Source organism: Ascaphus truei, chromosome 5 (genome assembly GCF_040206685.1).
Source record: "Ascaphus truei isolate aAscTru1 chromosome 5, aAscTru1.hap1, whole genome shotgun sequence".
Taxonomy (NCBI): Eukaryota; Metazoa; Chordata; class Amphibia; order Anura; family Ascaphidae; genus Ascaphus; species Ascaphus truei.
Window position 1 is genome coordinate 161876726 of NC_134487.1, and position 26580 is coordinate 161903305.

General features: G+C 41.1%; 1 protein-coding gene across 4 annotated transcripts in view; it reads right to left on the reverse strand.

Annotated features, from left to right (window-relative positions):
* JADE2 (jade family PHD finger 2) overlaps positions 1-26580 on the reverse strand; it is a 352120-nt gene that overhangs the window by 308999 nt on the left and 16541 nt on the right. The gene's annotated exons all lie outside the window — the stretch shown is intronic.

Consider the following 26580-nt stretch of genomic DNA (forward strand, 5'->3'; position numbering starts at 1 on the left):
GGTATTTCTGCATTGACTAACGACCCATAGGATTAACACAGCAGGGATCCCTGGCAGTCCAATTCAGTTTGAATGGGACTGCCAGGGACCCCCGCTGTTAATCTGATAGGCCATTAATCAATGCAGAAATGCTGGGGCTAGTTTAAGGAAAGTTTAAGGCATGTATTCAGAATGTACCTGGGTGTTTCCTGGGTTTTTTGGGGAATTGCCACTGGTTTTTGTTAGAATAAGAGTTGCCTCTACTGTAAGTTCAATGCCTGTTATATCAAAATGAATGTCACCGCTTAAAGTTGTGCCAAGTATGACTACATGCTTCCAACTGCTTAGTTGAAAATGCAGTTCTACAATATGTAACCAGTCTCATTAAGGTACGAAGCGTCACAAACTGTTTTTTTTACTGCACAATTGGCACATGCCAAACTCAATTTCAACTGCGCTTGTGTGCATCTATGCACCAAGTTTACATTTCTCTATCTGCGGCAAAAAAAGTTAGTTGTTTGTTTTGGCACACAGAAAAGGACTACTCTTGGCATACATATGTAAATGGTAATTGCTACAAAATATTATTTCTGCACCCCCAAAATAAATTAATAGTGCATCAAAATTGTCTACCAAGTCCAACTTGACCTAAACATTAAACAGAGTATTAATAGTGTTAGCACTGAATGATTTTGCTATGCATCACCCAAAAATGTATTTGACATAGTACAGTGCCAAGAAAAAGTTTGTGAGCCCCTTAAGGTTCACATATTTCAAACTTAAAATGTTATTAGATCTTTATCTAAGTTCTAATAATAGATAAAGATAACCTGATCAAACAAATGACACAAAAACATGATACTTTAACAACATATATACATACATAATTTATTTATCCACAAATGATTCAACATTCAATATCCAGGTGTGAAAAAGTATGTGAACCTTTAGATTCAGTATCTGGTGGCACCCCCTTGAACAGCAATGACTCAACTAAGTGTTTCCTGTAGCTGCTGGTGAGTCTCTCACATCGGTTTTGAGGAATTTTGACCCATTCCTTCATACAGAACTGCTTCAACTCAGTGACATTTGAGGGCTTTCTTGCATGGAAACTCGCTTCAGGTCCAACCACAACATTTCGATGGGGTTTAGGTCCGAACTTTGTTTAGGCCATTCAAAAACGCAGAATTTCTTCTTCTCTAGATCTGTTTGTATGTTTAGGATCATTGTCTTGCTGCATGGCCCACTTTCGCTTCATCTCACAGACGGTCTGACATTCTCTTCTAGAATCTTCTGATACAATACAGAATTCATGGTTGTGTCAATGATGACAAGCCGTCCAAGTCCAGAGGCAACAAAGCAGCTCCAAACCATCACACTCTCACCACCATGCTTGACGGTTGGGATGAGGTTGTTCTGTTCAAATGCAGTGTTTGGTTTTAGCCAAACATAGCATTTCTCATTGAGGTCCAAAAGTTCTACCTTTGACTCGTTTGTCCAGAGAACATTGTTCCAGAAGTCTTGTGGATCATCTATGTCTTCTTTGGCGAACTTCAGATGGGCAGCAATGTTCTTTTTAGAGAGCAGTGGTTTCCTCTTGGCTATGTTTCCATGAACACCATTCTTGTTCAGTCTTTTTCTGACAGTTGAGTCATGAACACTCACTTTAGCTAAGGCGAGAGAAGGCTGCAGATTCTTGGATGCTACTCTGGGGTTCTTTGCGACTTCCTGGATGATTTGCCGATTTGTTCTTGGGAGAGATTTTGGTAGGACAACCGCTCCTGAGTAGAGTGACTGCGGTCTTGAACTTTCTCCATATGTAGACTATGTGTCTGACAGTTAATTGGTGGAGCCCCAAATCCTTAGAAATGGTTTTATAACCCGCTCTAGACTGATGTGCATCAATAACTGCTTTTATGAGTGTGATGGGAGCTTTGTGACAGGCTATTAATAATACACCACCAAAGATATAACTGGGTTGAACCGGACGAGACTTAGATATGATAAAATATAATTTATTCCTTGATAAAGGTGAACACACGAGATATACAAATAACAGGCAAAATATGGACACTTACTTAAAGGTTAAAACAGGAAAGCCATCAGGATACAGGATGGGCCATTTCTTCCATAATTCAGTTGACATCACCGCAATACATGCAGATCATGAAGACACATGAAGGACACATGAAAGACAATAGCCATAGGCTGAACCTGGTTCTTATACAATTATTTCCCATTGAACACAACCTAAACCCAGCCTCTCTCATAAATCAGTGGTGAGTTTGACAGTTTTCCTCAGAGTAAAACTCCTCCCACCCAACGACGTTTAAAAACTTCTTTTCCTATCTAAATAACTTCATAACTTCAGTTCAGTAGTACTTACTGGCACGTGAGCCATATTAATACATTCCGGCACACATGACGCTCCCAATAACACTAAATATTACCGTGTAATATTAAAATTAAGAGAGATATTAATATCTGTCTCTTAGGACCTGCTAAACATCAGGTGTCGGTAATCGTTAGTTGCGGCTCGGTCCCACGAATACACATATGTAGCTTTTAGCACGTTCAGCCGAGGACATCTCATAATATTCTTATATTTAATAAGGTCACTCATTCTGATATCTGCTTGCGTAACCGCACCCCTGGCCCCATCAAGAAATCCTTTGAAGCAGGGCTGTGTAGTGGACATCTGTCACTGGTGCTATATTTCACACCCAATGCCCCAAACCTCCTGTCCTAGCTGTCTCCCAGCAATATACCCTTGGCCGGCAAATTAGGTATTAACATACTGTACACTAAAAAACCCCTCTACTTTTCACACTCAAGTTCAATCAAGCCTTTTGAAGCCCAGAGATTTCTGAAAAGACACCACGCATCCTAATGTATTTTCCTAAACTGCCGCTCATTAACCCCTTAAGCCCCAGTGTGTGTGTGGTGCAGACACTGGCCCAGAAACAATACATTTATACAGGGGAATAAACAGTTGGATGGCTGAAGCAAGGCAAAAACACATTACTGGACCCCAGTCTAGTTAACCCCTTGCTTCCCAGGTGAGAGTACAGGGTGGCCAAATGGGGTGTAACCCCTTTAATCCCAGGCCAAATCCTCTGTATCATGACAATGAGGTCCTCAGAGATTTCTTTGGATCATGGCATGACATGTTCCAACACACCTCTATGGTGAAGATCAAACTCACAAAGTTTCTGATCTTTATATAGGGTCAGGCATCCCAAACTCATTCCTGAAGATCTACCTAATTATTTAAACACCTGATTCTAATTATCCCCTTTAAATGTAGCTGGTAAAACCAGGGTTTCACTTACTTTTGCACATACCCTGATTCTTAATTACTCATTGCTTCTCTAATTCATATTTAATTTTGTTTCAAAAGACATAGAATTAGTTAATATAAACCCTGTTGGTTATTTAAGAAAAGACTGGTTTTGATTCAAGAAGGTTATCATGGAAAAACTATGGAATTTCTGTAAACATCATTGGGGTTCACAAACTTTCTCGCCCCTTACAGTATATAGATTAACAAATTATTTTCACAGCCGTCATTATAAATAATATTACACTAATAATTTATATTTACTAATCTAGTTATAAATAAATGAATGAATACACAATTTTGTTTTCACTTAAATTGTATCAATCAGGTATTCAACATGATTGATGCTCCAAAAATCATTTTAAAACAGATGATGCGTCATATGTACAGTATGAAGTCATACAACGCTAATTTCATGAAGGTTTGTATAACTTTTTAGCACTGTTGCATGTTATCATAAATTGGGTTTGAACCTGTAACCTACGCCCTAAGAAAATCAGTTTTCCTGTTACATTCTGTTATATTGTTATATTTTGTTGTACTGAACTGAATAACACTTTACAGTCTAATTAAGGAAAAAATCAGTAAAGAACCATAGATGGTGTTACTACATAATACACAGAGTGGCAATATTTAATAAGACATGCTGGCAGTGTCTTATGAAATAGGGAAGCTTGTGTTGAATATATTGCATTATGAATGGAGCATAGCAGAAGATTTGTTAGAAATGTTGGTGGCATGACAAGTTTACGCTTAAAAACTAGGTGAGTTATTTAGATTGCTATAACGGTTCGATCCATGAGTTGAGCTAAAATAATAGGCTCTTTGAACTTTGCCCAATACATTACTCTGATTAGAACACTTATTTGTGATTGCATGTACAAGCCAATTGCAGTACATTTATAGCTATCCATGTCCCTTCTAACATGGCCAAGTCTTCAGACTAGCACTTCATAAAATTCAGTCTGAGCCCTTTTTTTTATAAAACTTTTAGAGGATTTGGGAAAATCGGTCTTTTAGTAGTTTTTTTTTTGTCCGTTGGCTAACATCCCCCTTTCAATCTGTAAAATGCATTTATAATTGCACAATGTGGTTTGCAGACTTACAGTAATGTGCTGCTTTTGTTTTGGGCCATCTCAACACCAGATTTATCAAGCTCTGTATTGGTTAATTAAGCCAAACTGTTAAATACTTATGTTTACTCCTGAACCTGTGTTCGTTTATCTAACTCTATGGCGAATTTCCAGCTCCCACTCGCATCATTTCATGCTTCTTTGAGTTGTGTGGAATTTCTATTTTTCTATACTTACAGCTCCGGTTAAAGCAGAATCCCCCCCCCCCCACCCTCACTAGAAGCCTATAAATGTATCTCATCAAATGTTAGTATCTTGCCCACGATGCATGTCCTGCATTTTCTTTTTTAAATGTAATTTTTTTTTAGAGTTAGATATCTTTGCTGAAAGTTGCCCTGATACAGTATTCATTCCTCAGGAAGTGTTCCAACCCATCTTCATTCTCCTACTGACCATACTGTATCCATGACTTTCCTGAAAGCGCGCACCTCCGTCCGTCGCAAATTTAGTTGTGCGGTGGGAGTTTTCAAACTGAAAACTCCACCGGCGGCAAAGTGCAGTGTTGTCACTGCGACATTTTGCCGGCACAATCCAAATTGTAATTTGGGGCTAGTCGCGTGACGCGAGCTGGTTCAGTCAATAGAGGCGAACCAGCTCCGTGACGCGTTCGTTACACGACCCCGCCACGCCCCCAAACACCGCGATCTGGCTCCTGCTGTTTGAGCACAGATCGCTGTGCTGCAGGAGCACGCGGCGGGGGCGCGAACGCTAGCAAGCTGCCGTAGCAGCCTGTCTGAGCGAGCCCTAAGGCTTAGATTGTAGTAGTTGCACCCGCCTGTCGCCCGAGCGATGGGTGCACTGCGATGGAGCGATTGCGGAGGTGTGGTGGAGGCGTCACCAGGCTGGTTTGCCCTCATTGGCTGAACCGCTCACATGACGTGGCGGCCGCCGCGCGAAAAAAACAAAATTATTTGTAGCTTAAAAAATCTGGCGGGCGCACGCTCTATATCGCACCAGCGCGCACTATGGCTGCCCTCATTGACTTCCACTCATTTGTTTCCGCGGCGCGTGCCGTCGAGGCTACTATAATCATGGCCTAAGCTGGACCTAATTTAATTCCATTCAATTTGTTTCCGATTTAATACCATTGATCTCTATTGTCTCTTTATCTATATCCAAGGGGTGCGCAAACTCCTGCCTGCTCCCCCCAAGTGCTCACACCCTCCCTACCTTGTTTTCTGGCATCAAATTACGCTGCAGGGTCATTAGACCTCACGCCGTGACCCTGTGGCATCATTTGACGCTGTGTTGCCATGGCGACGCATCGCCATGCTTCTGAATCCCGGTAAGTTGAGCGTTGCAGAGGCCCCACGCGATCCCCCGGCATTAAGTTAAATGCCTTGGGGAAGAGCACGGGGCCTCTGCAACCTCCAACGCCCCCCGAAAAATCTCACACCCCCCTGCTATATCCTATGAGTTTCCAAAATTAGTTTGGTCTTGTGGTACTGTAGTCCACATATCTTTTTACTTGTTTATTATTAGACATCTTTAATAAATTGTGGGTAATTGTTTTAACAATTTAAAGTGTTGAATAACTGTTTGAGTGTTGCTGTGGTTTGGTGATATACTGTTGTGTCACCCTGATGCACACACTAGTTACTGTAGCCTTGGGTTCTTATCTTCATGTAATCCAACTGAGGACATTGATTCTTGTATACAGTATGTTCCTTTAAAGACCAATATAGTACTTTTACATTTTCTCTAGTCAACATATCCAAGATGGATGAAATGTACAATCAAATGTTTTTTATATAGCTAATAAACACCAATGTGGCTGCGGATTTGTATTCATTCATTTCAAAGATCACTTTTTGAACCACCAAAATGCATTTTATCCACTGCAAAATCAAACCAATTCCATTGACTGATCAAAGTGAATGTCCAAGTGGAAACGATAAGAGTGTAGAGGCCTTATTCTATAAACTGCAATAGCGCCGATCCGGTGCAGCCGTACAGAAAGCCCCAATAAAGTCACTAGGGCTTTCCGTGCAGTAGTGCCAAGTATGTGATATCGCACTTTATAATAATATTATTATTATTATTATTATTATTAATAATAATAATAATAGCATGTTCTTGTATCACGATTCAGATGCCATGATTATTTTTTCCAAGCAACTGCTCGACTTCTTCACTGGTTCTTATACATTTTGGTTCGTCATCTGGAGTATATTTCCCTTCCCACTTTTTTTTAAAGATAATCCCAAAATTTAAAAAAAAAAAAAATAGGAAAACAGAATTAGACAGACAGACTCGAATTGTTACAGAAATCTAAACAGTATGGAAATACTTTGTTGATTATAATTGTGTAGGATAGTAAGCATATGTTGAAGGAATTCAGGATATTAAGCAACGTATAATGTTTACAACCCTCTGCATAAACTTTAGCAAGGGATGGCTGAGCATGACGTAATGTCTGTTGTTTTAGAGCATGTTCCCATTTGTTTACATGACAGGCTTACTCAATTCACATGTATATTTCTACACCTGATGTAAATATGGGAGAGAAAATTGGACTGTTCTCAGTATCTTGGTAAATACACTGCTAAGTTGCATTAGCTATCAGCTGTTTGTTCCTTATTGCTTACTGATGCAACTTCGATACTTTTAACTGATTCAGTACCCTGGGATAACTGAACTACCATTAGCAAACTTGGTGCATTAACATATTGCTTTGACTCTTTGCATGTTTCTAGGGAACATGTTATCTCCCTTTGTCCACTTTCCCCAACCTAGCGAACATTTGATTTGTGCTCCTTATCCAGACTTGCTAGCATATGTTATTACAACATCTCAGTCACAAATAGCAGGTGAATTGTCTGACAGATTGTGAGTGTTTGAAATAAAAGAAAGACAGCGCACGACCTATTATAGTGTCAAATGTACAAATATAATTGGTAGTAATAAAGTGGTAAGATATGCACGTACAGCAAGGATCAATCAGTTAGGCAGGGCATGTTTAGGGTACATGTTACCGCTCAGTGGTTAAAACGAAATTGTCTGATGTATATCCGCTGCTCCCACGGATTTCCACGCTGGCAGCAGCAAAAGTTCTTTATACAGGGCTGGAGGGAGCTCCAATGGAGGAACTCAAACCTGGAACCCGTCTGCTCGATCGCCCGTTCAGAGACGTGGATTTCCGTCCAAGCGGCGGTCTTTACAGCATTCCGTGTACAAATCTGCCATGCGCTCCAGGTATAGATGGAACGAAACAGGATATGTGTAATCAGTATGAATCAGATGGGGGAGAGTAATTGGGGAGCATAATCAAATAGGCCACATCCAAGGGGAGGAGGTGGGGTAAAGAAAGGGGGCAGTGTAAGTCTTCTGTGTCTTCAGTTGAAACACTCTAGTATCCTCCTCCCTCACAAAGTGCAATGATGACTCCTTGAGAAAGACCAGTCATTGGTTGAAACGCGTGGGAGGTTTTATACTGTTCACTTTTGTATGCTTAAATACAGAGAGCAAGAACCCAGTAGAAGCACTCATTACCCTATTTGAATGTTACTGAATGACCAAGCTGTAGCGGGGCATTTAAATTATATTACACATTTGTATGCTGCAATAAAGATTTTTCACTTTTTTCTACATTGGGACCACGATTTTTTATTTTTGTTTCATCAAACAAGCGATCAGGGTCAGTTTGTGTGTGTCCTGGAGCCTGTCTCTTTCTGCCTTTACAGCAGTCCGGCAATGAAACAGGAGCCCATACACTACCAGCTCTGGGGATAAACCATGGCTCCACGGCACCACTAGCAGCACACTGACAACAACAGGTATACACTGTATCAACAGCAGACCCGCACTGACTCAGACAAAATGCCAAAGGTTAACCGAATAAGTTCCAGCAGTGAAACAGGGGAGAAAAGATATTTGCCAATAAACTGTTCAAACTCCTACGCGTTTCGTTAGATTAACTAACTTCCTCAGGGATGCTGCTAGTGGTGCCGTAGCTCGCATTGTGGGGTTATCCCCAGAGCCAGCAGTGTTGGGGTAGTGTATTGGTTCCTGTTTCATTGCCAGAATGCTGTAAAGACCGCCGCTTGGAAGGAAATCCACGTCTCTGAACGGACGATCGTGCAGACGGGTTCCCGGTTTGAGTTCCTCCATTGAAGCTTCCTCCAGCCCTGTATAAAGAACTTTTGCTGCTATCGGCGTGGAAATCTGTGGGAACAGCTGATATACATCAGACTTTTTCGTTTCAACCACCGAGCGGTAACATGTAAACATGCCCAGCCTAACTAATTGATCCTTGCTGTACGTGCATATCTTACCACTTTATTACTACCAATTATATTTGTAAATTTTACACTATGAGAGGTGGTGCGCTGTCTTTCTTCTATTTCATGTGATCTATATGGTGTTGATCAATCAAAAAGGTCTAAAATATTTTTATTCCTTGGTGCACTTCTATGGTTAATATCACTATTTTAATTATCTTTATATTTGAACACTGGTCACATTAATACAAGTAATTCACACAATCTGTGCGCAGTTTATACACATTTTTCTAGTTAGATTTTGAGTGTTGTCTGTTCAATTCCAAAGGAACCATCTTTATAGTGGTTGGCATAGACCCCTTATCCATTTTAATGAATGGTTGTGCTTTTTAAGCAATGTTTAAGTATTTTGTTAGAACGACATTCGTCTCCACCTTGTGAGATAAATCATGTTATTGTTCAGTGTTGTTAGGGTGGTACTTAACCATAAAACACCATACAGCCATTCATTTCAATGGGCCATGAATTTTATTGATTCTTTATTTATAAAAATGTTTTACCCGGAAGTAATACATTGAGAGTTACCTCTCGTTTTCAAGTATGTCCCGGACATAGAGTTATGATGACAAATACATGGTTACAAATGCATAGTTACATTAAGTGAAAAGGGTTATACATTATATACAAGACATAGCATGCACAGTTAGAGATAATATATATTATAGACGTATGTAGCAGTTACAGACCAGATTAAAATGTGAGACAGCTTTAGTTTTGAAAGAACTTAGACTGCTGGCGGCTGTGAGAGTCTATGGTAGATTGTTCCAGTTTTGGGGGGCACGGTACGAAGGAGGAACGGCCAGATACTTTGCTGAACCTTGGGACCTTGAACAAGTCTTTTGGAGTCAGATCTCAGATGATAAGTGCTGCATGTGGTAGGGGTGAGGAGCTTGGTCACATAGGCGGGTAGCTTACCCAGAAAGTAATTGAAAGCAAGACAGGAAAGATTAATATTGCGCCTAGACTCAAGTGATGACCAATCTAGTTCTTTGAGTATTTCGCAGTGATGTGTGTTGTAGTTTACAGTTTAGCACCGTTCAGTAACTCTGGACCTTAACAGAAATCGGTTTTCTGTGCCAATCATAGGATGAGAAGATGAAGGTATAAATAGTATAAAGTTTTTGAAAAGTATGGGAGCCAACTGAACTACAGAGGTAATGTATCAAGCATTGAAAATTAGTTCTGCCACTAAATCAGTTTAATGTTATGTGACTTCGTGTCAATGTGTGAAGGCAATCTAGCGCTACTACTCGCTTCACGAAGGGATTTGGGGAGCAGAGATAAAAAGCATTATCAACATTTTAATTGCTAGCCAGTGTAACCTTTCTTAGGTAGTATTGATAACTGAATGGAAGAGGTCTTCGGCAAAAACATGATTGTAACTTTCTTTCATGATGAAAAGAAATTGTGCAGCAGCCCCAGATTCTAGTCCTGTGTCTTTGCATTAAACAAAATCGTGGACGGGAGCTTTCATACTGTACATGGGTATCAGACAAAAGATAGAAGGTTAGTATCTTTCAAACCATTGTTTGTCGTAAGCCATGTCTATTGATTCAACCAGTAATTATTTTCAATCTGAAATGATATGTACTGTGATATTATTCTTCAGTTCTGTTTGCTCCAAGTTTTTTGCTGTATCTTCCTTTGAATGTACTTGCAAACAATGTACCAACTCGTAAAGAAATCAATCCATGCTTCACATTTGCATCTTGAAAATTAGTTTTTTTCTTTTGTTATTAACTTTTTACAATTTGTTCCATCTGAAGATGCACACACAAAAAAAGTGTTTCCACTTCTCCAAATATTGTGCACAGAATGTATGCATAATATTGTATTACAATATTTCTCTCATTAAGTCCTCTTATAATGTCATTTATTGAACAACATCTAGACTCCCCCTCCTGTCCTTTTGGTTCTATAGAATTATTAATGCATTTCAATTTATGATGGATCTGTTTGAAACAACATTGTAAATAGGCTTTGAATAACTCAAATCTCTTCTTCTCATGTCTGCTAGCCACATTTCTGTGATCTTAAAACCTACTGTACTACATTGCCAAAATTGTCAGTAGCTGTTGGTCAAGTCATGTCTTAAATGTTGACCTGTGCATAACCTCCTCAATCATATCACATTAGGCAATGGGGCATAAAGCAAAAGTGTCCAAAATATAATGTCCAACTTGGAAAGAACCAAACTGAATTTTAATGAACTGGGTTAACTGTGTCATTAATCTTGAAGAAGAGGAGTCAACATGGGTGTAACCATTTGACTAGGAAATAGCTAATAATTTTGATTTATATATGCAGGCTGGATCACACTACCAGAATAAGACTACTCGAAACGGCAGAATGCAGTCATACATCTGGAAAGTCTGGGCATTGGTTCTTTGTTTGATCTACATGCCAGTTTCCAAGAAGGAAAAGCACTGACACAAATGCAAGTCGGTAACCACATAGACTTGCCCAGGTTCAAAAAGACACGGCCTACTGTATATTCGCCATTTGAACTAAGGATCCTCTTGGCTTGCAGCAAAGTTAATGAACTGCTAAAGATCTTTCCTGCATGTCACGTTCAAAGTTCAGCATCCACTTTGTTGGAACCAGACGGATCCAATGAAGTTATTAGGGCCAGACGTATCCAATGAAGTTATTAGGATAATAGCAGGTGGAAAGGTGAAATTCACCATGTGATTATCCAGGCTAAAGTGAGATTCTGAACATACAAATAACCTTGGTTTTAATTTTTATTGAATCAGTTCACTTGTTTAAAATGTTACTGACTTGGGGGTAATTCTATATATGCCAATGATCATTATATAATGTCATTTGGATTATATAGACTTATCCTATTTGTCCTTTCCACATAAAACACATTCCCCATAATGTATCTGATAAAGTTGATGACAAGTGTCTTCCAGTAAGCAGAGGAATAACGGAGCACATATTGCTATTTACATGCATCAGGACATTTTTCTATTTAATATCACAATAAACAGCATACATTCTGGAATAAATATCAGTCACTTTGTATTTATCTGCAAAAGGGGAGGCCTGGCTTTAATCATCACTGTCTCGGCTCTGATACTATTCCCTCAATGTGTTTGCAAACACAGCTATTTTTTGTTCCTTGCATCTTTTTTTTATTATTATTATTATATACACTGAGCATAAAAACCTTTCATTTATGTTAGTATGAGAGCTTTCATTTTACATAAAAAGGTTTATTCATCCTTATTCGTGTATTAAAAAAAAAATAAACTTCTTGTCATTTATATTAAACCAATTTGAAATAAAATAAAAATGACAAAAACCCAGTTAACAAGTATAGGTTGTGAATTATTTTGGGTCACTAATAAAATGTTAGCCCATATTAAGCAGGATTGGAGCAGGTCTAACACTTTTCTGCTACTTTGAACAGATCCATTTGCAAGCAAACTAGTTCCCAAGTAGGACTAAACTGAGCTGACAGTGATATGTTTTAACCAAGTGCTGATTTAGCATACCAATGAAGAGGGTGGATTGACAAGTAGTCTACCCCAATTATAATGTTATCAGATTTTGTTAAGCTAACACCTTGTCTGAGCACTAATTAGGCAAGGGACTGGATGAAAGTAGTAATGAATGGGGTAAATTCAACAAATACCAGCCAAACATTTCCAGAATAAAAGTTAAAAAAACCTGTATATGCCTGAGGGCCCTCTGAAAACAGTGTAGGATGTTTCGCCGCGACCAAAACACAGCCAGTGTTCCACCACCGGGACACTTCGCAGCGATGTCCGCTCCTGCGCCCAACAAGCCAGGTCTGCCTCGCCCAGACAACTGCATGTTTAAATGTCCAGCGCAGAACGCTACACTGCCTAGATAGGCTGTCTGATGCACCATCTTTAAATGTCACGCAGGACATTTAAAGATGGTGCGTTGGAGCAGCCTGTCTAGGCAGTGTTGCAGTCCCACAAGGGACATTTAAACATACAATTGTTGGAGCGGCAGACCTGGCTTGGCTTGTTGGTCGGGTGCGTGGCGGACTAGACATCATGGCGAAGTGTCCCGCGGCGAGCTCTCAGTGGCGAAGTGTCCCACCGGTGGAACGCCGGCAGCGTTTTGGTGGCATCCAAATGGCCACAGTGAAACATCCCATCCCGCTCTGAAAACCCTGCTACCTGAGATACAACACCAGGATCTGTTCATCTGTCCTAATGTGGGGGGGAAGAACTAATAACCACTTAGCAGGAAACAGGCAGCAGATTCCAGGAGAGGAAATAGCAACCACAGGGTAAAAAAACTAAATCAATAGTATCCAAGAAAATCCTCCCATTGAAATTAAAGGAGCAATCCAACCAAAGTTTATTTTCCTTTTCTTTTTTTTTTTACATAGAAATAAAGCAGAGGGTGTCCGAAGCTGAACCCTGTTAATTAGAGCTCTGGGAATCCCATGCTTCCCGAGATATGTATCTCCGTAGGGGTTGCCGGTAGCTCGGTGGAGTTTAAAGCCATCAGTCACATGGGCCAATAGGAAGCCGCACTGAATGACTTAACGGCTTCCTATTGGCCCGCAGGGCGCAGGAGCTTTGAAGCCGCCATTACAAGAACCCTAGCGACCCCAGTCAGAGGGCTCCCCCGGCACCCGTTATGGAGGTATCTCAGGAAGCAGGGGAGCTGAAATGAATCTGGTTCAGCTCCAGAGACCCCCTACTTCAAACCTAGGTAAAAAAAATAAGGGAAAAACACCACGTTTGGGTGGCCTCTAATAGGCTCTTTTCTCTTAATACATCTTGTGCAATTGTTTTCCCCCAGAATTGCACTATTTTTGCCCTGATACACAGACCCCACGGTGTATTTCTCACCTTAGAGTGGCAATTCCCGAAATAGTTTATCACAGTATATTTTGAGGGGGGGGGGGGGGGGGGGAAATATTTCAATACAACTAGTAATTGGTCGCTCTTGGTTTTTCCTAGGATTGCACACTTTATAAAAAAGGACCTGAAGCACTGGTGAAAATTGAACAACAAATCCCAGCTTTTTGACCATGAGGAAAGAGACTCCTTAACCTGCTGCGCCAGGTTCAAAAACATGAGACGGTAAGCTTTACAGTTAGGAATCCATTACGCCTGTACATTATAGAACATACAGCACAAATTTGTGCCTACAGTAGAAAGTTATTTCATCTTGTTTCATATTTCAGCACTGCTTTATTTCCTCTGCTCACATACAAGAGTTGTGCAGCAACACAACCTATATCAATGAGTGAGAAAGTATTACATAATGGAGTGTGAAGGCTGCACTACAACTCCACTATATGGTTTTACATTGGACAACACCTCTAATTGCACCTGCTTCCTCCAATCTGTGCTAAATAGCTCCTTCCCCCTCCCCCCCACTTTTTTTCTACTTCATTTGGAAAAAATTCGTTTTCTTTTAAAAGGAATCTCCAACAAGCTCCTTCCCTTTCTTTCCGAGTGTGGGAATGTATCTAATTAGCACATTCATTTGAAATTGTTACTTTTCTAGTTTCTAAAGTATCATCAGGTGGAGCCTGCCAGCCTGTACCAGCATGTTGAGATCTATTCCTAAGTGTTACAATAGACGTGGTTTCAACCGTTCTCCCGTGGAGCCACCCACCAGTTTTAATTTTTAAATGAATACAACGCGCATTGATTTTGATGATACATTGCCAGATTTAATACATGGTGCTATGTCTTAAGTCGCCTTGCGGCCAAATCAAATGCAGTGTCTTTTGGGGTAACACTCTTAGGAAATACTGTATGGCTTACAATCCGTTACTATATTTAAGGATCCTCTATTAGTATTACTTGGTTATTGAGGCATCCCTAAAGGTGTAACTATATTAAATTCCCACGAGGTTAACTTGGAAGCAAATTAAATATGTATAAATGCTACTAAATATTACATTTATGCTTGTTATTAGTACTTTATGACTTTTCTGATAAAGGTCATTGCAAACGTAAAAGAAAATATTGCTTCTTCTTCCAATGAACAAATTGAGTGACCCCATGGTCAGCACACACTGTATATTCCTCAAGGTTAATATAGACCCTATTTCACTCCTGTATAGCAATACAAATTCTTATGGTCTCTACACTACAAAGAAGTGTACTGGTATTAAAGTGTAAGATCTTATACATTAGACTGTATACATATTAAAAGATCTGAAGTAAAACAAGCCAGCATAAATGTTCCCATGTTGACATGATGTTATTGAGCAAGTATGCATCTGCTCTTTTGGAAATACTGTACAGGGGCATATGTATCAAGGTAAAAATGGTCCAATTCTGGGGCAAAAAAATCTGCACCATATGTTTCAAGGTAAAAAATCCCATTGGAATCAATAGAAATGGTGTATTTTATAAATATGGTGCAATTGTTTTGCCCCAGAATTGCTCCACCTTTGCCTTGATATATATGCACCAATGTCTCTAATCCAATATGGAAAGAGTGAATTTTAGTACTGTATTTATAAACATCTACTTTGATTTCTGTGCTTTCCTGTGTCTCTCTGACACTTTCTAGGAGACTTTGCACATTTAAAGGTGCACTCCCATGTAGGACCTGTGAACTGGTAGCGGTCAATAGATTGATGCCTTTTTTAAACGAATAAGACAAATGTATCACTGGGCAGCGTATTACAAAGTATTGAAATCATTTTGAAAACGCTATTCTGATCATGATTGGTGCATTTGTTCTATATGCACATAGTAAAATGAGAAGCAGCATTATTTACAGTAATAGGTTTTACTGAACCATACTGCAAACACGGGCCGAGCGTGCTAAAGCTTAGCACCCTTTTGTGGATCTGGGCCATGGCCATGACAGCCTCAGAGCTCGAGAATAACTGGAGTCAGATCTTTCCTGCAACACTTATGCAGTACAGCACTAAAATACAACTGAAATAGAAAAGAAACACACCATGTAGCATGTTATATTTTTATAAACTTCATACACGTTTATAAAATATACCAGTTTGTTGCATGTTCCTGTTAGGGAAAGATGGCATTCAGCTTTAACCCTTTCATATCCAAGATGTCTAGAGACACTGACTACTTCCGATGTTATGATGGCACTAGGGCAGGGCTGGCCAACTCCAGTCCTCAAAGGTCACCAAAAGGTCAGGTTTTAAAGGATATCCCTGCTTCCGCACAGGTGGCTCAGTCATTGACTGAGCCGCGGATTGAGTCACCTGTGCTGAAGCAGGGATATCCTTACAACATGACCTGTTGGTGGCCCTTGAGGACTGAGTTGGCCACTCTTGCACTAGGGTCAGGTAATGGCTACTCTTAAGATAACATGAGCATGACCACTTTTCCTGCTGCATTGTAGGGATGAGGAAGTCCTCTTCTGCCAGACAGCTGCTGAGGCGCTTCAAGTGCCACAGCAGTGATCAGAAAGGGCAAAGGCAAGGAGTAATGTGATGTGCATGACAACTCGTTACTTTCCTTCAACAGCACACAAGTACTCAAAGGGTTAAGCCAATTGCCTCATAGCAGCATTGGCCAACATTTTCAAAGATCCCTTAATTAATCTTCAGAAGACACATCACTTTTTCCAAGCAAAGCAACATCCGCGCAGAAAAACCTTCAAGAGAGAAAAGTTCATACTGTGTAAACAGTCCCATTTTAATCCTGTTGGGTTCCTGAGCATTACAGACCTTACCTTCTTCATTTTTTTACCAGAGGGCTCTGCCGTACATTGCTTTTATTTATAAAACGCGTTTATTAAACTCAGAGATGGAAACCTAGAACAGTATTACTCTAAATGACAGTTCCCCTCCCCATTGTGTAATGCCCTATGACCCATTACAAACACTAATAGAAACAGTAGTTATTGGGAGATATATTACTCTTGTCATCATTGCCACAGTTCGCTGTCAAACGCCATCACTGCTGAAAGCTACTTTATCAGTCAGAAGCCAAAAACAACCAAAGCGTATGGAAAGATTTCCTTCCTGGTCAAAAGACCAATATATAATGGATCCAGGCACAATTTCAGGGAAAACCTTTACAAATGGTGTACAAAGATGCATTTGGCCTTGTTTTTCATGATTCTGCTCTTCTGCATGCAAGCACACTACCTCTATTTTTAAATGTACTTCTACCAGTTCCTATATGAGTCAAATTATGTCATACAGCAGGGTTGCCCTGCTTCCTCTGCACATATCAAACATGACAAATATTACATAATTATGTTCTTTATATACACAGCTTTACAACTCAACACAATGTTCTTTTTCATTAAAAGTAATATCAAAACAAAAAAAAACTATAAAACTAAAATGAAATAGGACCAACACTGTTATAAACAGTTACAAACATATGTACGTACATCGGCAGCCATATCGCTATAACACTAATATCTTAAAAAAAACACAATACACATTTCCTCAAATTTACAGTTGTCAATAACCCCTATGTTGTCAATGTCGCTACCTGGGCTCTATTCGATTGTGTATATATACATAGATACGTATAAATATACACACACACGCAAGGAGTCGGGATGCATCTGAAAAAGTAAAGACACTGGGAAATCCCCTTGCCCCCCAAGAATAAATGCATCCCAAGTACCAAAAGAGCTCCAAGCATTACAATCCTATCAGGGGCACACTGCACCACCCAGTGGCTGCAGCACTACATCACATAAGCCTAACTTTACCCTGTGTTAATTGTGACGGCCAAGACCAGAAGGTCAAAATGTATTTTTTCCTTTTCATAGTTAAAACTAGTTTACCGTAACACAATTTTCTGCTGTAAAGCAGCATTATCCGCCTTTTAAAGAAAAGTGCTCCAACCCCTGCAATAAAAAATAGTGCACCGTGTAATGAAAACAAGTGTCTGCCTGCAGTATGCTGGTAATTTGTCATCACACAGAAAGCAGAACGTACGCTCTATGTTGCCAATAGGATCTTCAGTGCATTGCAGGTCACTCTGACACGGAAGCAGTTAAAGATAAAAAGGATTATGTCAGATCACGTCGTTTTTGTGGGGTTAGGTATACAATAAAAACCAACAGAAGAGGCTTCCCCACAGGAGCACGGCTCCCCATTAGGTATATTGAGATAGTTACGGTGCAATGGGCAGCAATCTTGAGGGTCAGCTACTGTTATGCTTGAACCATTCCATTAATGCTCCCTTGGCATCTGTTTCTAGCTTAAGACTGTCCAGCAAGTGTTGAGGGCCAATGGGACTAAAACCAGGCCTGGTACTTTAAGCAGATACCAGTGGGAAATGATGTGTAACAGAAGTGGGGTGGAAAAGCAACAAGTGTAGAACAGAGGGATAAGAGAGTCAACTAAAAGTATGGAAGGAGGAGTGCATCCATAAGATCAGCTGTCCCTCCAGTGGCACTGCTAAGAAACACCCTGTAGTGCGAGAGCACTGCTCTGAGGAGAAATATTTAAGTGCTTTGTACGGCAGCAGGCTTCTTTTCACTTGATGAAGCAGCCAAAAACATTTGATTCTCATGTGTGTCTTTGTAACTCTATATGTGTAAATCACCTTTACTTTTCTCTTGGTTATACCCATGAATATCGTTTTCTGTTGTTCAAAAGTATGCAACACTTTTTTTTATTTATTTTGTAAGATGATTCCTACAATTTTAACAGCGATCTTATATATTAAGAAAATGTTAACAAATGTGAACATTACAGTACTTTGTAAAAGCTTAACTCGGAAAAGCACAAGAGCAAATATAAAGGGTTATACAATACCCAGTGCATTTATTAAGAAGCGATACATCGCCAACAGAGAACACAGCAGCAATGCAAATGCTGTAGCGATCAGGGCTGAGTTATAGAACAATACACCAGTAACTCTGTGGTCTCCAAAGGGAAAACTTTACGATAATCTAATAATCAAGTACAGGTGTAGCCTGACTCACTTTTACTACCGGGGGAAGCCGCTGCATAGAAAGCGACAACACTGAGACCCTTCAAGGGTTAAAACAGCAGTCCTCCCCAAGTAACAAGAATGAAGTCATAACATAACCAGATTGCTCATGTTGGGTTGATCTATTTCTAAATCTTTACTTTTTTGAGGAGTTTCCACCTATTTAAAATGTCACCTTCCTCAGCTAAGCACCATGACATCATAATGCATGAGAATGCCAACAGCCATTTTAACCTCCCAGCGATGCATACGTTGATATATCCAGATTATCAACAATATTTTTTCAAAAAAGGGCGCAACTGCTAAAAACAGCAGCAAAAGGATTTTGGAACAGTAAAAAGAAAGGAGACATTTCTGGATAGTAAGTAGAGCAGATGGCAGCTTTAAGGGACTGTCCATGTGCAGTAATGCTATTAGTGATGAGACAAAAATGATTTTTTTACAGAGATGGAGAAAATAGGATGAGGATAACAAAGCAGACTTGGGCTGTGTGTGGGAAGGAGAGGAAAGAAGTTATCCAGGAGGTCAAGTCGTGAAAACTAGGGTATCTTTGTCAGCAAGAAATCTGAGTGACTGAGGGCGTGTTGTGTGTAAGAGAAACAAACTTGTACAATCGGATGAGGGGAAGGATATAAAAACCAGACACTACAAGAGTAGAGGAAGTGGTCAGGGTACAGTTTGAAAAGTTAAGGAAGATACATCCCATGTGGTACAGTTGCTATAGAAGTGACTGAACTATACTAGGTGTCTGCAAAAGTCACCTACATTTTATTTCTGCAACCAAAATGTATTGTATAAATACATAATGGCATTTAAAGCTATGAGATCCACTTAGAAAGAAATTGTAATCAAACAAAAGTAGCATCCATGTGTCCGATTTCAAGCTATAAAGCAAAGCCCTGTGGACCGCATATTTGAGAAATATAGACAATCCTAGACTCAGGGGTTGCCAACGTTTTTTTGGTTAAGGAACCATATGTGAAATTCTGAGGAACTCCCAACCATCTCTAATAGTGTTGTAGAAGCAATGGGTCAGGAGCGCACTCACATCCAGGAGTATATAAAGAGAAAAAAGAGCATACACATATAGTGCAAGAGAGTATAGAATATGCGTGACTGAAAAAAAAATGGTATAAAATATCACTCGCATTCTCCGTGAGAAATTCAGGCTTTTCGGTTATTTAGGAGTTACCACCTCAGTTAGATGCTACACAGCAGTTCATGCTCCTTTCCTTTTCCTGTTTCCAATCACACCTACATGTGGCATCTCCCAACAGGTTTGAAGAGGAGATTTTCATGTCACAGGCGGAGGGACCGTTCTAGCATCCCACAGAAAGGAAACCTCTCCCCCTGTCACTGCGCAATTGTATGCTGATGGACATTGCTGCTGAGACTAACAACTGAGGTGGTAACTCCTAAATAACCGAAAAGCCTGAATTACTCACGGAGAATGCGAGTGATATGTTATACCATTTTTTTCAGTCACGCATGTTCTATACTCTCTTCATATACTCCTGGATGTGAGTGCCCTCCTCACCCATTGCTTCTACATCCCTATTTGGACTTGGATCGAGTCCATTCTAGGAGCAGCACCCATCTAGGGCAGCGGTGCACAAACTGGGGGGGCCGGAGAATTTCTAGAGGGGGGGGGGGGGCGGTGGTTATAGAGGCCCGCGCTCTTCACCACGGCATTTAAATGAAATGCCTGGGGAGGTGTGAGGCCTCTGTAACTCACTTACCTGCTGCCAGCCGGGTCTTCGGCAACGCGCGTCAAATGACGCAATGTTGTCACGTGACATCACAGGACCCGTGACGTCATTTGACGCCGAGCCATTGGCAGAGTGGGCGCGAACGTTGCGGCTCACGGGAAGGGGGCCGCAGCTCAAGACGTTTGCGCGCCACTGATCTAGAGGATAGTATACATTTATTTTGACTTTGTGTGTTTATACTCATTTTCACAAGGTTTATCATCTGATTCATTTATTCGGGTATTTGCGCTTGATTTTTTGTTGTCACGCATCTCTAATAGTGTGTCTTTCTGAGATAAGAAACCGTGTAAATTCTCTTGTATTTGGTACACTTTTCAAATTACCTGAAAATTGCAGGGAACCTTTTTGGGATGCCCGGGGAACCCAAAAGGTTCCTAGGAACCCTGGTTTAAAAACACTGATCTAAGTCATAAAACAGATAGTAGATCCTTTCTAAAAATGAATCCTTTATTTTTCATAAAAAATACAGTAAATCTATAAATTATAAAAAAAAAATGGTACTTTTGAGTTTGTAAAGAGAATAATTAAGTTTACGCCCAGCACTCGAAGGGTTACAGTGTACTCCTCCTTGCTAGGAGCACCACAGGGAACAAGTGACAGTGGCATGTTCCATAGTTACATCTAAGTGATTGATACAATACAAATCAAACAAGTGTAAGTATTCTAAAACTATCTATTTTTTTAATCTTCTAATATCCCTTTATAAAATCTTCATATCATCGCTTTTGTGGTAACACGGTTTGTAATTTGTCCCGTATGGAGGTAAAGTGTTCATCCGGCCGCTCTCCCTTTGGGGCAACGTGACTAAGGAAACCAACTTTTATAAGTGCTGAAAACAAAAAAAAACTTGTTGTGTCCAATATGTTGTATTGCCCTTTAACAGAGACACAGAGAGGTTAGTAGCAAAACAGGTGGCATTTTAAATGTCTAAAAGGTTCATGAGAGAAATCACAATCTCTATACAAGGTTGTTTTCTGAATAGAGTATTTCCCTATGGCAGGCTTCAAAGATGTCCAAGGCTTGTCCCTTCAGAAAAATAGGCTGTGGAGTTTTACAAACTGGGAGACCCTCTGCTTTAACTTGTATGGACCCCTGATTAATAAGATACAACCTCTGGCACTTTGCTTTTCATAATCAATACTGTATCTCAATCCACAGACATAACTGTTGCAACACTCATGCCCCTTACTATAAAAATAACAATGAGAACTGTTATGTCAAGGTCTCCAGATTACAAGGGACTTGGGATGCCCTGGAGATCCCTTTTTCCTGTGTGCATAAGTTGTGGTTTGAGGAGAAAGATGGCAAATAACTATTTATATCCTTAGTTTTACTTTTAATATATAAACGTATCCCATCTCTGCTTCAAAATACTAACTATAATAGATAATGATATCAACAAATAGTGGAGGGGGTGCAATAAAGGGATAAAAAAAAGATATAGATATAGACACACACACATATATATATATATATATATATATATATATATATATATATATATATACACATATATATATATATATATATATTACACACACACACACACACACACACACACACACACACAGACCCATAATATAATATTTTACTTTTAATAGTAAGTAATTCCTATTTAATGTAATCGCAAAGAGAAAGTCGAATCCTTTTAGTTAAAGCTATACTGTTACTTGAGCATGTGTTCTGGGAGGAAAGTGTCATTTGTAACTTAAATATAAATATTAGTCACAGGGCTTGTTGATAGCATATGGAGACTTGACCTATCCTAATGTGAATGTGATCAGAAGTGCTCTGTAGATATACAATTTGTGAATCTATTTATACACCTGAAAGTGTGCTCTAAAACAAACCGGCGATGCACGTTTTACTCCTACTGGAGTTTCTTCCCTGAAGCAGCTCTAATGGGAGTGAAGCGAGCGACCTCTGGGAGCAAGCACGGAGCTATTTAAGTGACATATTACACTTTCCTCCCAAAGCTCATGTACATCTGTACATATCCATATTTGTTACATTGAGGGGTCCCAGCGTAGTCTGCTTAATACAGTAGGACTCCGACTTCTGGTTAGTGATAAAAACAAAAAAGAGGGGATGGAACATATTGCCCCTTTTAGGGCTAATATACCCGCCGACTGGAAGATCACCAAGATTAAAATGTCAATTCTGTATAATGGCATTGTAAGGATGGTGGAGCCACGCTGCTATCCGCGTACTCCCCGCATACCTCCGACCGCTCCTGCTGTTCCCGCTGGCTAGGACGCCTCTCCTTCAGGAGACCGGGTTGCGCACGCGCAGCCCGCCCGGGGTCTAGTGCCCCTCTTCCCGACTCCGCCTTCGGTCTCCGCCCACGTGACGGCACCATCAGGACCCAACGCGAAAGCAAGCCAAACAACTCAGTACCTCCCCCCACCTCTCCTGGATCCCAGAACGGCCAATAGCAGCCATCATTGCTGAAACACCTACACACCACCTCCTACCTCATTGGTTGCCTTCTCCTTTATATGCTCAGCTGTGCCACTGGCACATTGGCTGAGCATAAACCTGTTGTGTAGTTGCATAACCCATCAAGCTCCAGAACCCCAAAACCCACCCTCACATCATATATACAGCATATATATTAGTGTCAAAAAGCAGTGCTACAGAGCGTGGCAAGATATACAAACAAAAACAGAAAGGCCCAGTGCAACATACAAAATGACACAACATATAGTGCAATACCTCAGTGCTTATCTGCTCATGAAAAATGGTAATTTAGTTAAACCCTTTGGCCAAAAGGTTATAAGCCTGTAGCCACTTCACGGCATGACCAATCTGCAGGTCCTAACACTGCCTGGCACAACTCTCATGCACCTCTGTTTTCTGCTGGAGGGAGAAAGGCCATACTGGGTCTGTGATACACGGGATCATGATAAAAACTGGTAATTGGAAAGTGGGGTGAGGCGAGCTTTAAACCATGGGAAGGAGGGGCCACACCTCCAAAAAAACAACAGCTACATAACCCATCAAGCTCCAGAACCTCAAAACCCACCCTGACATCATATATACAGCATATATTTTAGTGTCAAAAAGCAGTGCTACTGAGCGTGGCAAGATATACAAACAAAAACAGAAAGGCCCAGCGCAACTTACCAAGTGACACAACATATAGTGCAATACCTCAGTGCTTATCTGCTCATGCACTTCTCGAATTATTTAGTTAAACCCTCCTCCCTATGGTTTAAAGCTCGCCCGACCCACTTTCCAATTAGCAATTTTTATCATGATCCCGTGTATCACAGAACCAGTATGGTCTTTCTCCCTCCAGCAGAAAGGAGAGGTGCATGAGAGTTGTGCCAGGCAGTGTTAGGACCTGCAGATTGGGCATGCCGTGAAGTGGCTGCAGGCTTATGTAACAGGGTATGTTATTTTTGCCTGTCTTTCCCATCCCTGTTATGTACTGTAAGTACCTTCTAGCTGCAGACATTAACAGGTTAATTCTGTGGGCTAGTGACCCCCCTTGTACTCTTCTCTGATGGACAGGAGTGCAGTGGTGACTCATGGCCTGTGAAAGCCTATGAGGGATAGGTAGAGGCCCTGAGCCTGCCCATTCTGCTTCCTGATGAGATGCAGAGCCAAAACTAAAAAGTCCTGTTCCTGGTTCTGAGGAGAGCAGAGAGCTGTGAGTCTCTCCCATAGCGGGATGAGCGTTCTCACCCTCAGCCCTTGAGGCTGAGGGAACATATGACCTGGAAGATGACCCCATACTATCAGGGCCAAGCACCATCCAGAGGTTGAAACCCTCTGAACCCTTGCACCACTGTAAAGATCTGATGCAGTGACTGCTAAATAAAGCCCCTTTGTTAATCATACACCAGCCTGGATTGCGTCAGTGCATGTTGTGTATGACTGATGTGCTTCAGAGAGGACTGTCTCTGGTACTACCAGAGCCCCCTGAAGCTGGAGGCGCTGAACACCAAAAGGAAAGAACTAGAGTATATCCAAAAGCCTGTCCTGGTCTCCATATCACCGCAGACAGCTGAGATCTCCTGAACCTAACAGGTATGCCTCAGCACCCCACGGTAGCAATAGAGTGGATCTCCCAGAGGGTTGGGGAAACAGTGCTACACTTATAACCTTTTTCATGAGCAGATAAGCACTGAGGTATTGCGCTATAAGTTGTGTCATTTTGTATGATGCGCTGGCCTTTCTGTTTTTGTTTGTATATCTTGCCACGCTCTGTAGCACTGCTTTTTGACACAAATATATATGCTGTATTTATGATGTGAGGGTGGGTTTTGGGGTTCTGAAGCTTGATGGGTTATGCAGCTGTTGCTTGGAGGTGTGGGCCTGCAGATTGGGCATGCCGTGAAGTGGCTGCAGGCTTATAACCTTTTGGCCAAAGGGTTTAACTAAATGACCCTTTTTCATGAGCAGATAAGCACTGAGGTATTGCGTTATTATGTCATTTTGTATGATACACTGGCCTTTCTGTTTTTGTATGTTGCGTAGTGTTCACTGCTGCTTGCTTCCAAAGTCTTGTCTTGCTCTTTTTTGTTCCTAACTCTCTGTTCCTGATCCCAGCTTTCTATTGGACTCCGCTCTTCTCTACTCCCGACCCTGGCTACTCTCGACGATCTGCACCTCTGCAACCCCAACCTCGGCATCGTACCTCGATTACTCTCCACTCTCCAATCCAGACCACGGCTTATAGTACCTGCAACGATCTCCTACTCTCCAACCCAGACAAGTATTCCGACTATCCTTACCTCTCCAATCCCAACCCGGCTACCTCGACGATCCTATTCTCCAGACGTGCCCTCGCGGCTGTGGGTGGCGTTTATATCTACCCCCATCTCGGCCCCGCGGTCACACCTTGTTTGTGGTGAGCACTGCGTTACAGGCATCGCTGCTGGAACCATCAAGAGTGCTCTCACAGCATGGGTATCTATTATTTGAGTGGCATTAGAGGAGGGAGGGTCTTCTCAGTCATCAGCATTTTTGGGAAACCACCAGTAATAACGTTTGCGTCACTGTTCTTGTGGCAAACTATGTTTTCCCCTACGTTCAGTCCTGGTTGATTGTCGAATTCATAAAAACAGTGTCTAATGAAAGCATATTTGGGGCCAACTAAGCTTTGATTGTATATAGCAACTATCTTTATTGCTGTAACCCTCCCTGCCCGGCCCCTGTGGGAGTTTACATGGGTGTATTTGGGTATTGAACATCAGCATAGATTTACCTTGTCTCAGGGTGCTGGCTGTGGTCAGCTGGGCTATGGAAAAGATGGGTGCCAGGAGTTTTTATAGTACAACTTCAATCTTTATTCATGCTCCCCGGCTTGGGAACACTGCATTCACATTTACAAATAGTTGTAACGTTTCATCCATACTATTATCACATAGTTCTTCCTGCAGTGCCTTCCATTAACATTCCTGGAAGGTGCATACACTTGTTACTGACAGGAATACATGTATTGGACCCCCTTTTTTCGCTTGCTTGGCACTATCCATGTGATCCTGCAATTTCGGCCCCTTTCAGATCCTGTCCTGTAGAGGTTATTCTTACACTCCTTTCCAGACAGGATACTGCTACTTTCTCAGGCGCTGTAAACTCTGTATATGGAGATCCGCTTGTAGGGCTGATCCCCTGACATCCTGGAACCCTGTCTATGCAGATCTCTCTGGCATGTCTACATTCCCTCTCTGGGACCTGCATAGATCTGTTGTCCATATTATAGGGATCCTAACTGTTAAGGAACTGACTCCAACTAAAACTCAATCAACAGGGGGGGGGGGGCTAACCTCTTCTTTACTGGGGGTGGGGAGATTTCCCCCAGCCTCTACTCCCCGAGGCCCCTACTCTCCTTCTGGAACATTTTCTCTGACTCTTATACCCCCTGCCACGTAGTTCCATATGTCATCACAGGGTAGAGCCTATCATCCACTGCTTGCTATTAACTCCTTAGATTACATTAGTAACCAACATCAGGAAATGGAGGGGGGTGGGGGTGTTACACTGCTATGCATCATCCTTTCCTCAGTTACTGTAGGTATGAGCACTAAGTGGACCTTGAGGCACATTCCAGGACTTGAAGACACCTTACAGTTTAGTCAGGTGAATTGTGTCTTCCAGCGTTGAAAGCTGGCAGAAAACTGTGGAGTAAAAAAATGAGCCAAAATGCTATAGTAACTCTTAAATATATTG